The sequence below is a fragment of the Microtus ochrogaster genome, chromosome 17 (genome assembly GCF_000317375.1).
Source record: "Microtus ochrogaster isolate Prairie Vole_2 chromosome 17, MicOch1.0, whole genome shotgun sequence".
Taxonomy (NCBI): domain Eukaryota; kingdom Metazoa; phylum Chordata; class Mammalia; order Rodentia; family Cricetidae; genus Microtus; species Microtus ochrogaster.
The window spans coordinates 7,993,252-8,006,595 of NC_022019.1; the positions used below are offsets into that span (position 1 = coordinate 7,993,252).

The following is a 13,344-nucleotide window of genomic DNA, read 5'->3' on the forward strand; positions in this document are numbered from 1 at the left end:
ACACACACACACACACATACTTGGTGGCTTTTTTTGTTTTGTTTTTGTTTTTGATACGCCTACCTTTGATGACCTGGCCAGTTTCACAAGTGTTTTTTGTTTTGTTGCATTGTTTGTTCGGTGGGGGTTGGTTGTTTTCTGTTTATTTTATTCTTTTTTGAGATGTAACCCTGGCTGGCCTAGAACTAATTATATACACCAGGCTGGCCTCAAACTCTTCAAAATCTGCCTGGTTCGGCCTCCCAAGTGCTTGAACTAAAGACATGTGTCACCATGCCCAATAGAACACTCAACTTTGAATCTCTTGGTGTGCATAGCTGTGGAGCATTTCTGGGTCAATGCAATACTGAACCATGATCACTGTTTTCTTCAGTGATCATGATCTTAAAAGATCAATACTCGGGAGCCGGAGAGATGGCTCAGTGGTAAAGAGCATTGACTGGTCTTCCAGAGGTCCTGAGTTCAATTCTCAGCAACCATATGCCAAAAGGCAAAAGGCAGGCGGATCTCTGTAAATTCAAGGCCAGCCTGGTCTACAAAGCAAGTTCCAGGACAGCCAGCTGTTACACAGAGAAACCTTGTCCTGAAAAACTAAGAAACAAAACAAAACAAAAAGTGTATGAAGGGTTCAGTGTGGTATGAGGGGTCTTTGACTACATCCTCTACACACACGAGGGAAAGACTATGCTAACCATGGCCTCTCAAACCTGAGCATGCTCCAGAAGTTTAAAGGTTTCTTCATTTCAGACAGCCGCTCTCCAGCCCTCTATGCTTTTGATTCAGGAAATCTTAAGGAGATCCTTTGGTGTCTCAGAACATAAATTTATTGGGATTTCTTTGGAATGGAGGTGTTTTTGTTTCTGAGACAGGGTCTTATATGGCCTAGGCTGGTCTTGAACTCATTACATAGCCAAGGCTAGCCCTGAACTCCTGCTTCTACCTCCCAAGAGCTGGGGTGAGAGATATGAGTTATTCTGCCCAGTCAGAACATGAATTTTTTTTGCACATATGGTTGTTCCTGCATGTGAGTACACACATGTGCATATGTTGTATGTGTTGTGGGTATGGTTATTCTTGCATGCATGTGTAGACATGTGGGTATGTGTGTCTGTAGAGGTGAGAGGTCATCCTGGGGTGTCATCATCTACAGGCACTGCCTACCTTGGTTTCTGAGACAAGCTCTCTCACTGGGCCCTGGATAAGATTCAGCCAAGCTGGCTGAGCAGTGAGCAGCACAAGTCCTCCAGTCTTCACTTTTCCAAAGCTAGAGATTACAAGCATGTACCAGCGACTACACTACATTTTTAAAGTGGGATGCTGGGATCAACTCAGGTTCTCATGCTTTGCAGCAAGAACTTTACGCACTGAGCCATCTCCCCAGTCCTAGATTCCAAACAGGATCCAAGTGATGCTGATGCTGCTGGTCCAGGGACCACACAGTTTTTTGGTTTTTGTTTGTTTGTTTTGTTTTGGATTTTCGAGACAGGGTTTCTCTGTAGCTTTGGGACCTGTCCTGAAACTAGCTCTTGTAGACCAGGCTGGCCTCGAACTCACAGAGATCCGCCTGTCTCTGCTTCCAGAGAGCTGGAATTAAAGGTGAGCGCCACCACCGCCCAGCTGGGACCACACTTTCAGAATCACATGCTGAAGAATTTCCTGCTTACAAACCTTTCTGATGTCCATTTAGTTTACTGATAAGACATTGAAACAATCAGCTTTTAAAACTAGACCTCCTTTCTTCTGGGTTACAACCAGATTTAAACACACAGACACACACACCTGGGAGACATCACAAACAGCTGAACAGATCAATACTGGAATACACCAGTTTTAAAGATGCGGAAAGCAAGGTTAGGAAAGATTAAGTGGATTAATTATCCTTTACAAACAACCATGAGTGGCTAACAAATAGTACAACTCAGGGTTTCTAGATTTTCCAAAATGTTTTGAAAATAATTTGGGATACTGTCATCTCGATATTGCCAATGAAACCATTTTGCATGGGAAAGTTCTATATATTTCTACCGCGATAGACAGTACACACTCAAAATGTCAATTGTAGTTTCTTCAAAACTCATAATCAGAGTAGAGAATAAAAAGTCTATAAAGAGCAAAAGCTGTGCCAGGCCGTGGTGGTGCACACCTTTAATCCCAGCACTCAGGATGCAGAGGCAGGCTGATCTGTGAGTTCCAGGCCAGTCTGGTCTACAGAGGTAGTTCCAAGACAGCCAGGGCTGTTACACCGTAAAACCCTGTCTCGAACTACCACCCCGCCTTAAAAAAAAAAAAAAAAAGCAGTGGAATTTTAGGCGTAGAAAGAATTCTGGGAAAACAGTAGGTAGATCCAGCCATCTTTATCTGTGCATCTTTGGATTCAACCAGCTGCAAACTGAAGATACTTGGGAGAAAAATTATCTTTACTAAACATAGACTTTTTTTTTGTTTGTTTTTCCTTTTCACTATTCCCTGAACAATTCAGCATAAAGATTATTTATGTAGCAATGAATATCTAAGATGACAGAGTTGGAAAACGGCTTAGAAACAATGCAAATATCATACCACCTTATACATGTGACTGAGCACCTGAGAAGTTTGGTATCCCGGGAAAGTGGGTGTCTAGAGCCAACCCCGAGAGGATATGCTTTTATCTTTGTGGCTGTGCTTAATGCTTTCTTTTCTGTACTTCTGTATTCGATCCTGATTACTAGGAAATTTCAAAGGTTGACCTGAGGCAGTATTAGAAATATTCGCTGTTATCCACAGTGAAACTCTGAAAGTTTCACTGGTGCCACGGCATCGCCAAGTCGTGTCACTTTGGCCCGGGTCGCCACGCCTGGAGGAGCAGGGATATCCACCCGCTGACAGAAGCACTAACAAAGTACAAAGTGTGGGGCTACAGAAGCGCATTCGCCAGAGCGTGGCTGAGGCGCCACCAGCCCGCCTGTCCTCGCGACCGCACCGGGCAGGGAGCAGGGCAGCAGGGCGGACGGCCACGAGGATCCGGGCCCTTCTCCTACCTCGCGCCTAGGGGAGCGGGCTGACCGCGAGTGGGCCGGGAGAAGACGCGACGCCTGAGCCTCCACAGGCCAGAGCTGGACGCCCAGCCGTTGCCAGGCGCGAATCCAAGGAAGCCGCTCCCACAGTCCTCTGCGCCGCCTGGGCGAGGCCGGAAGCTCAGGACCGGAAGTGCAGGGCTGCCGGGAACTGTGGACCGCGGAGTCGGACGAGCTACTGCAGTGCTTCTCTGTCTTTGTCGCTGGCCGGGAGTTGCCAAGTGCGCTGGGGTAATCACAGAAGGAAACAAAGGTCATGTGACCCTCGAAGCAATCCCATCTCGAGAGCGGGCGACCAGAGCGTGATGGCTGGGTGAATGGAATGTGTCCCGGAGCCACCCACCACCCACGACTTGGGAACCTTGGCTGTTTTCTCTGGAACGTTGCGTCTATAGAGATTATATTTAAAACACGATAAATTGTCAGATGTGTCGGGGTTCTTTCTAAATAAGCTTACTCTGGAGAATTGATAAAAGCAATGTCATGCTAGGTGTGAGGACGCACATCTGTAATCCCATCACTTGGGAGGTGGAGACTGGACGATGGGAATACAAGGCCAGCAAGGAGACGCAAGACCTTGTCTTAACAGCAAAATAATGTTTCCCTCCGGAACAAAAGCCGGGCATGTTGACTTGAAGTCCGTTATAAAAGACAGAGGTTTCCTAACCTTGAATTGCTTGGTTGTGTCAGGAAGTCATTGCGTAGGTAGCATCCACCTTACCGTACATCACGGTACAGATGGAGATGGGATAGGAGACAAACTGTTAGATTGATCAGGGTCAGGTTACGTGGTATGCCTTGGAGATTAAAGCCCGTCGTTCTGATCCAAGTGTTTTGTACCAGCATTCAGAAGGCAACAGTGTTAAGCTAATGTGTTAGCTTGCAAGTGGGATAAATCCTACAGTTACTGACAGTAGCTGGCTACTGCATCACTTCAAGCAAATAGTCAATAATTATATGTTAAATTATATATCACTAAATTATAGAGAATATCATAGAGCTCTTATTTAAAGTTCTGCACTTTAATACAGAAAGATAAAAAAAATTAGAGTCACTGAATCTTCTTGTTTGTTTTTCAAGACAGGGTTTCTCTCTGTATTCTGGACTATGCTCTGTAGACCAGGCTGGCCTCAAACTCACAGAACTTTGCTTGCCTCTGCCTGTGCCCTCCACCCCCAGCACTGTATCTTTTTTAATGACTGCACATCAGTCCCCGTCTGAGAAGAGAACATTATTATATTTTGTTAAAATAGAAGTTCCTCAGGCAACAGATATTTTCGACTTGTTCACTCAATAATTATTGAATGAATTGCCAGGTTTGTAGTCATTCACATATGAAGTGGGGTGAGTGGGAGGCAAACAAGCGTGAGTCCCATGACAGGAGTCAGAGTAAGAGTGAGTTCCGTGCATGAATACGGAGAACACTAGAGGAAAAGCAGGTTTGAGGGGGGAAATGAGTTTAGTTTGGAACACACAGAGTCGGGTGCCTGTAGAATGCGCAAGAAGAGATTCTAAGTAAGCAGTTCTATATAAAGATAAAAAGCTCGGAGAAGAGGGCTGGGGATGTAACAGTGTTAGAACATTTCCTTCGCACATACAAAGCCCTGATCTGGATTCCCAGCGTCGCAGTAAACAAAGCTCAGAAAAGAGACCCCATCTAGAGATACATACTTGGGAGTCATTAATTCGTTTGAAAGATGGTTTGGAAGCCTGTGAGTGAGGGAGATGTATTTTAGGGTAAGGGGAGGTAGAAAGGCAAAAGAGGAAGGACAAGAAAAGGTAATCAGGCTGAGTAAGTATGATCAGAACAGATTATGTGACTATGTATGGAAATGTTCTAATGAACCCATTATATGTAAGCATATAGCAGTTTAAAACACTTCTTTAAAAATCGTAGAACTGGGGGCTGGAGAGATGGCTCAGCGGTTAAGAGCATTGCCTGCTCTTCCAAAGGTCCTGAGTTCAATTCCCGGCAACCACATGGTGGCTCACAACCATCTGTAATGAGGTCTGGTGCCCTCTTCTGGCCTGTAGGCATACACACAGACAGAATATTGTATACATAATAAATAAATAAATAAATATTTTAAAAAAATCGTAGAACTGAGCCTTAGTATTTAGATCTTACAGAAGAAAAGTCCTTAATGACTCTTCAATTGTTAGACATATGAAGGCAAAAATCAGAGAAAACACTGGAAGACAAGGAAGCCAGTGTGCTGAACACGAAGAAATTGAACACACAGAAGGGATGTGGTTGAGGGATTAAGTTTAAGCAAAAGATGTTTTACTGTGTTTAGTAACTTGAAGATCGCCTTTGATTTATCAGGAACTCTCAATGGATAGTAGAATAGAAGCCTGATTCTACAGGGCTAGCTAGTTATTGGGGATTGTATTAATCTGTCTCATGTTACTACAATGAAACACCTGAGGTAATTAACTTTGGAGACATTTATTTTGCACATGTATTTTGGAGGATGAACTTACGAGTGACATGAGTCAGGCTCTGAGAAGAATCTCATGACACATTGGAGCAGCGTGAGTATGAGCAGCTGATCACAATACCAGGCAGGAAGCCACCACTGGGTGTGGCCTGGCTGCACCCTGTTTTCTTCTGTTCTTGTTGATTTTGTTTGTTTTGGGTGGGTGTCTTAGTTAGGGTTACTATTGCTATGATGACACACTATGACTAAAAACAATCTGGGGAGGCAAGGATTTATTTGGTTTACATTTTCATAGCACTAATTATCAAAGAAAGTCAATTCAAGAACTCAGACAGGTTGGGGAGTTGGAAGCAGGAGCTGATACAGAGGCCATGGAGGGGTGCTGCTTACTGACTTGCTCCTCATGGCTTACTCAGTCTACTGTCCTATAGAATGCAGGACTACCAGCCCAGGGATGGAACCACCCATATGGGGTGGGTCCTCCTCCATTAATCACCAAATAAGAAAATTACCTACAGCTGGATCTTGTGGAGGCATTGTCTCAATTGAGGCTCTCTCCTTTCTCTAGCCTGTGTGAAGTTGACGTAAAACTAAGCAGGACAGTGGGGTTTTGTCTTTGAGACACTCTCAGGTATTCCAGGCTGGCCTCAGACTTCCTAAGTAGCAAGGATGACCTTGAATTCCCATTCCCCCCCCCCAGTGCTGGAATGACAGATCTATATCAACACATTTAGTTTTATGCCAAGCTGGGGATTGAATCTAGGACCTCATCTATATTAGTCAAGCATTCTACTGAGCCACATCCCCAACTGTTGTTTTGTTTTTTGATACAGAGTCTTGTTTTGTTTTTGTTTTTTGAGACAGGGTTTCTGGGTAGCTTTGGAGCCTGTCCTGGAACTAGCTCTTGTAGACCAGGCTGGCCTCGAACTCACAGAGGTCCAACTGCCTCTGCCTCCCGAGTGCTGGGATTAAAGGCGTGCACCATCACCACTTGGCATTACAGGGTCTTGTTATGTGTGACCCAGGCTGTTCTCAAACTCAAAACTCATCTTTCCCAACCTTCTACATGCTGGTGTTACAGGTGTGTGCCACTACACTAGCTAGGTTTAGGATTTTATGTCATTCTTTGTATTAGAACTAAATTAGGGTCCTAAGGAAAATTTCTTATTCTTTTTAAGAGCACACACATCTCCCAGTGGCCCCACTTCTTAGAGATTCCACACTGCGTCTCAGTACCACTGCCCTTGGGACAAAGCTTCTAATACTTGGACATTGGAGGGAAAACTGCCTCCAGGCCACAGCAGTGATGAAGAGACTCACAAAGCCTGGCTATGAATAGGAAGAAACAAATAAGGCAGTGGGGAATGGTGAGGGCCTGAGGATAATTTGGGTATCTTTTTCAAGACAGAAGAGATTAGAGTATGTTAATGCTGTTGGAGATAAAACAGTAGAAAGAAGCTGAGGAGGAAGGAGAGATGGCCGAGGATAAGGGGGCTAAAGAATGGCAGAGAATGGCTAGAAGAATCCGTGAGGAAAGGAGCATGTGAACTGTTTTAATCTGGGGACTGGATTGACAACAGTGCTAATGAGATATAGCTTTGTTTTTCTATCCCATGGTCTGGTGTTCTCACAGCCCCATCTTCTTCACTGAGCTTCCAGTAGACATGGACAAGTAAGAGGCAGATGGCAGGATTTGCCCCGGGGTTGAACTTCTGCAGACAGTTGCAAGGAAAGGACAGAAGGGAATATGTTTTAGTGATAGACATGAAGTTTAGTATAAATACTGAAGGAACTGAAGCTGATAGAGCTATTGAATGGTGGGCGGGGTGGGGGGAGTGGAGGAATCATCTTAGCAGTGCAGATGAGGGGTAAAGTGCTTCTCTCGCAAGCCTGACAAACCGAGTTCCTTCCCAAGCACCCAGGCTGGAAGTGGAGAACCAACTTCCGATAGTTGTCCTCTGCTCACATACGTGCTGTGGTACAAGCATGTCTGCACTCACATGCTCACTGGCTCTGGCAAATAGGTGACATTTCGTTTATTGTCATCAGCTGGTGATCAGGCTACAGGTCACCTAAGTGGATGGCTGCTGGGATCACATAAGCTCATTCATTTGGCAGAAGGTGGTAGGGCGGGGATGGGGGAGATGGTCACCTGATTTTGTACATAACACTGACAGCTTCATGATTTGAGGGTCTCAATAATCTGTTGTAAAATATTCCTCACACTGTGTTGTAAACGGAGACTGCTCATTTGTTTCCCGCCGCTCAGACCCAAATAATAACACAGAGACTCTATTAATTACAACAGTTTTTGGCCAATAGCTTAGACATATTTCTAGCTAACTCTTACATCTTAAATTAAACCATTTGTTTTAATCTGTGTATTGCCACGAGGCTGTGGCCTTCTGGTGAGGCTCTGGCTGGTGGCTGACATCTTTCTCCTTTGGCATCTACATAGCATTTCTCTGACTCTACCTACTTTCTTTCTGTATCTCTGTTTGGATTTCCCACCTGGCTGTACTCTACTAAGTCATTGGCCAAAAATTCTTTAATAACCAATGGTAATAAAACACATTCACAACATAGAGAGGGGAATCCCACATCATTTCCCCTTTTCTGTCTAAATAAAAAAGAAAGTTTTAACTTTAACATAGTAAAATTACATATAACAAATGCATATGTATATTTCTTGTTATTAAGCAAGAATTATAGTTATAATATTTAGTTCATTTACATTTGGCAAATTAAGAAAAATACTCTGCCATCTATCCTATCTTTGTGAGTCTAAAGTTTTATATTTAACTTATCTTTTATCATAACTAAGAAAAACTATAACTGTCTTCAACTCTTCAAAGACCCCAGAAGGATATAATATTACCTAAGTAAACAGGTAAGTAAGCAACTTCCAAAACTTTAGGATTAACAGAGAACTCTTGCTGCCTGGAAAGTCATCCAAAGTTCTTTTGTAATGTTGGGGCATCCATCTTTAGGCTACAGGACTTTAGTATCTGGCAGAGTTTTCCATGAAGCAGGAAATTTGAAATACTGTTTCGCCTCTATTGGCAGTTTGTCAGTCACTTTGTTCTGTATCCTGCAGAATATCCGACAGACTCTTTTATGAAGCAGGAACCTTGAAGGAGTGTCTCACCTTTAGGCAAGTTCAGCAGTCATTTTTCAGTGGGTCCTGCATGTCCAGTTTATACAGCATACCATCAAGCAGTCTAGACAAGAGCATTTTCTTGCCCAAATGGCTAACAAACTCCCTAAGGAGCCTCTTCGATGCCCATCATCCTCTTGAAGTAGATTGGTGCTGCCTGGAGCAGATGTGTCTCATTGTTATGAAAAGTCCTAAGTTCTTAAAACATCTAAAATGTCACATTCTATTAGTCTTTGAAAGATCCATCTGTGTACATCTAGAAAACCTAACTGGTTTAACTACAAGCTTGACTATTACAGATGACTATCTATTAACCTGTATTTTTTAATTTTACATTGCATTTTTAAATGAGATGCACAAACACAATACTTTAATCAAGAGCAGAAATATACATATTACAAAACTGACCTTGAATTTGTATCAATAAACCAGGATCCATACCAATGCAAAGTATTCATCTCTATAGAGTATCCCCCTTTAAATATAAATAAGCATTTATAAATAATCATTTAGGGAATTTGGGTGTTGTTTTCTAGACTACTTCCTGATGATTGGGGTGCTGTTAATCAAGTCTTTCATGGGGTTTCCTGTGTGGTAGGTCCACCTCAGTCAACAGTCCTGAAGCTGTCATGGATGTTGGACCACATGGACCATTGCTTCAGGGGGTCTTGTTTGATGAAATCACATTAGTATGGAAAGAATCCACAGCTTTCTATCCTTTGTAGAAACAAAAGTAGTACCTCTTTTCCAAAGCAACATATCCTTAGACCCAAATTTTGAAGTCAAGATACCTTTCAAATATATATTTCAGTTTAGCTAAGCAGCCCATACAACAAAATGTCTCTCTGTACTTAGCTCATTCACAGTCAACAAATTCAAAGAAAACACAATAATATGCATAATCCAGATTCTCTGTGTATTTTCCATCTTTACATAGTTTATTTCTCTTTACACCTTTAATCTATGGCTGTCTATTCTCTGTCTCTTTAAAGACTTTCTTTTATTTTTAGAACTATTTATTTCTTTTTTATAACTGTCTATATTCTTTTTCTTCTCTCTCTCAAGACTATATATATATTTTTAAACACACAACGACCTTTTCAGAGGTTTATTTTTGTCTGAATCTGTCTTTATTGCATATTTGAAATCATTTTCTGACCAGGAGTGCTTTAAAATGGTAAGCAGTGTGGTCAGGGCAGCCCTGAATGCTGGCTTTGCCTCTCTAAGCCTTTCAATATGGCGGAGGTACCTTTACCGCCAGCTCTGGGACTGCTGGGTAAGAACCCCGCTTACCACCTCAACTCTGGGAAGGAATGTGCAGCACATAAACCCTTTTCATCTGAGTAAAAATAAATCTGCCATGCAGCACAGTGTGCAGCCTGGAACTATCTCTCTGCATGGCGGCAGGAATCTGCCATGCTTTCCTGCCTGTGTATGCCTAGCAGACCCCATCCAGCTGTTTGCCCAGGTGGGGGTGCTGAGTGGCAAGCATGTTCTCAGCTACTTTCCTCCTAACCCCAAGTGGGCATACAAGAACCCAGACCCGAAGTGGATGGTATGCCATGCATGTTAGCCCCAGTCGTTCAGGTGGAGACTGCTCATTTGATTCCTGGCTGCCCAGACCCAAAATATCACACAGAAACTGTATCAATAACAACACTGTTTGGCCAATAACTCTAGCATATTTCTAGCTGGCTCTAACATCTTAAATTAACCCATTTCTATTAATCTGTGTATCACCATGACGTTGTGACCTACTGGTAAGGTTCTGGCTGGCGACTGGTATCTTTCTCCTTCAGCAGTGTACAGCATCTTTCTGACTCCACCTACTTTCTCTCCTTATCTCTGTTTGGATTTCCCACATGGCTTTACTCTACTAAGCCATTGGCCAAAACAGCTTCTTCAATAACCAATGGTAATAGAACATATTTACAACATACAGAGGGGAATCCCACATAACTGTGTGAAGATGTGTCACTGATCGGTTTAAGAACTGAATGTACTATAAGTAGTCAGGAGGTATAGGCAAGGACCAGACATACAGGAGGAGAGGTAAAAGCCATGAGTCATGTGGCAACACGTAGATGAATAGAGATGGGTTAATTTAGGAGCTAGTGGGACAAGCCTAAGCTATAAGCTGGGCTTTTATAATTAATAATAACTCTCCATGTTGTTTTTTGTGAGCTGGAGACCCAAAGAAAACTATGTTTCCAGCAATCACTTTTCCTCTCTCCTTCCCCTTACAACTTGGAGGGCTTTGCATCCACCTTCCCTTGCCTGTTCTGTTACCAGGACTTCTTGGATGTTTGCATGGCTTTCGCTTTGGTTTTGCATCTTGCCCTCATGCAGCCGGTTCCACACTACCCTGAGGGATCATGCTCATGTGAAAAATTTGATCACACCCCCTGCTCAGAACCTTCTGTTGCCCCATGGCAACTCTCAATTCCCCGGCGTACCTAGATGTCTGTGATGGTGTTATTGAGCCCCGTGGTCTTACTCAGAATTCTTTGTTCCTGCTAATGGAAGCAGAAAAGGATGCGGGAGTTGTTTGTTTTAAAAGGCATCAGGTAGCTTGGTGAGTTGTTAGAGAGGCTAAGGAGCAAGGCTTGGAAGAACAGAAGCTCAGTGAGGTGAGACAGCCAAATGGTGGCCTAGGAACCAACTGCTTCTGTTACAGAGCCTAGAATTCCTAGCCTACTCAGGGTAAGTTGTTTATCCTACTTAACCTGCTGTTGTGGGCAGTTTCTCTAATGAATACCTCACCACACAGCGTCTCCTACATGCGTGGCACTTTCTGCCTTGCTAATGACAGGGCTCCTTTGTGGGTCCTATGGACCTTTCTCACCATCTTGGCTTTTGCTTCCTGCCCTTTCAAGCTAAGGTCCAGCAGTGGGGAATGAACTGACCAGTTTAGGCTAAAATGCCAAGGTCTTCAAATTAGGAAGTTAAAAGGAGTGTGCGCTCCCCTTAAATTTCCATTTCCCCTTCCAGGGAATCTCTCAGAAGGAAAAGGTGTTCAGATGCTGGACATCTCAAAATGACTGATACCCACAATACCTTTCTGTTGCCTTCTGGTTTGGACATCCTGCCCTGGACATAACAGATCCTTTGTGTTTGCTTTGTGTTATTATTTTGTTTTGATCATTTATTTTTGTGAGACAGAGTCTGTCTGTGTAGTCCAGGTTGCCCTGCATCTTACTGTGGATCTCATGCAAGCCTTGAACTCATGCTTCTTCTTCAGCCTCCCAAGTGCTGGAATCACAGGTGTGTGCCACCATACCTGGCTCACACTTGAGGTCTTTCAAATCAGTGGAAGAGTAACCTCCTATATCTCCAGGGTCCTTTCCTCCAGAGCTTTTGGCCTGGACAGGCCTTTCTCAGTTGGCTTCCATAATCACTACTGTGTTCATTCGCTAAAGTTGCCATCACAGACTACAGAAGACTGAGGTTCCTCAACGAGAGAAATGTAATTTCTCATAGCTCTGGAGGCTAGAAGTCAAGACCAAGGATCCAACATGGTTGACTTCTTTGGAAGCCTCTCTCCTTGTCTTGTAGATGATGACCTTCTTCTTGCCTCTTTACCCGGTTGCTTCTGGTGGCCCTGGTGTCTCTGTGAATCCTACTCTTTCTGCTCTTCTTCCTGCAGTGTCACTAGTCTGATCAATCAGAGCTCAGTCTCTGCACTCAAATCTGAGGTAAATTACGGTGCTCCTCTGTGGTACTTGAGTAAGGTTCCCCACCTATTCTCAGGCATCCTAAATAATTGGTCCCCAGAAGGTGAGACTGTTTAAGAAAGTTTAGCCATACTGGAGGAACTATGTCGCTGGGTCCGAGATTTGAGTTTTCAACAATCACGTCGTGTTTCCAGTGTGCTCTCTCCATTTTCTACTTGCAGTCAAGATGTGAATTCTTGGCTTCCAGCTCCAGCTGCCATGTTCCCTGCCTACTGTCCCCCATTATGAGCCTTAACTCTTTGGAACTATAATTCTCAAATAAACCCCTTTCTAAGTTGCCTAGGTTGTGGTGTTTTATCACAGCAATCCACTGTGAAACTATTACTATAGTGAAACGAGAATCTTAGATACTCTAGACTAGAGAGGGAGACATCACACTCACATAACTTATATGATAGAGTGTTGTAGTGTTTTATTCTATTATTAGTTACTGTTGCTAATCTCTTACTGAGCCTAGTTTATGAATAAAATTTAATTATATGTATAGGAAAAATCATATATATATCACATATGTAGAGTTTGTAGCTATCATTAGTTTCAAATACTACTGGGGGTCTTGGTATGTGCTCGTTCGTGGATAAGTGGATAAGGGGGGGATTATTGTAGACTTTTAAAAAACATTTAATTTCTTTGTGTGAGAGAGAGACAGACAGAGACAGAGACAGAGAGAGAGATGGAGAGAAAGGCCAATTTACAGGAGCAGGTACTCTCCTACCTTGTGTGAGAGATCATCAAGGGGTCCTATATAACTCAGACTGGTCTCCAACTTGTTACACTCCTACCTACCTCTGCCTCCAGGATAGGGCCCATAGGTATGGATCCATTCTATCTCAACCAAAGATCAGAGAGTTAGAACTTGCTTCTTGTTATTGTCAACAGTTCAAATAACAGATGTTATATCCAGACCTAGTATTTCAGGTATTAAGAAGTAGATCTGTTTCTAACACACACACACACAC

General features: G+C 43.2%; 1 protein-coding gene across 2 annotated transcripts in view; it reads right to left on the reverse strand.

The window, feature by feature from the left end:
- Ift88 (intraflagellar transport 88) overlaps positions 1-3,131 on the reverse strand; it is a 94,609-nt gene extending 91,478 nt beyond the window's left edge. For both annotated transcript variants that reach the window (XM_013349242.2, XM_005355431.3), the window contains exon 1: positions 3,018-3,131. The gene's annotated coding sequence lies outside the window, so the exon portion shown is untranslated. The remainder of the gene's footprint in view (positions 1-3,017) is intronic.
- Positions 3,132-13,344: the final 10,213 nt, after the last annotated feature.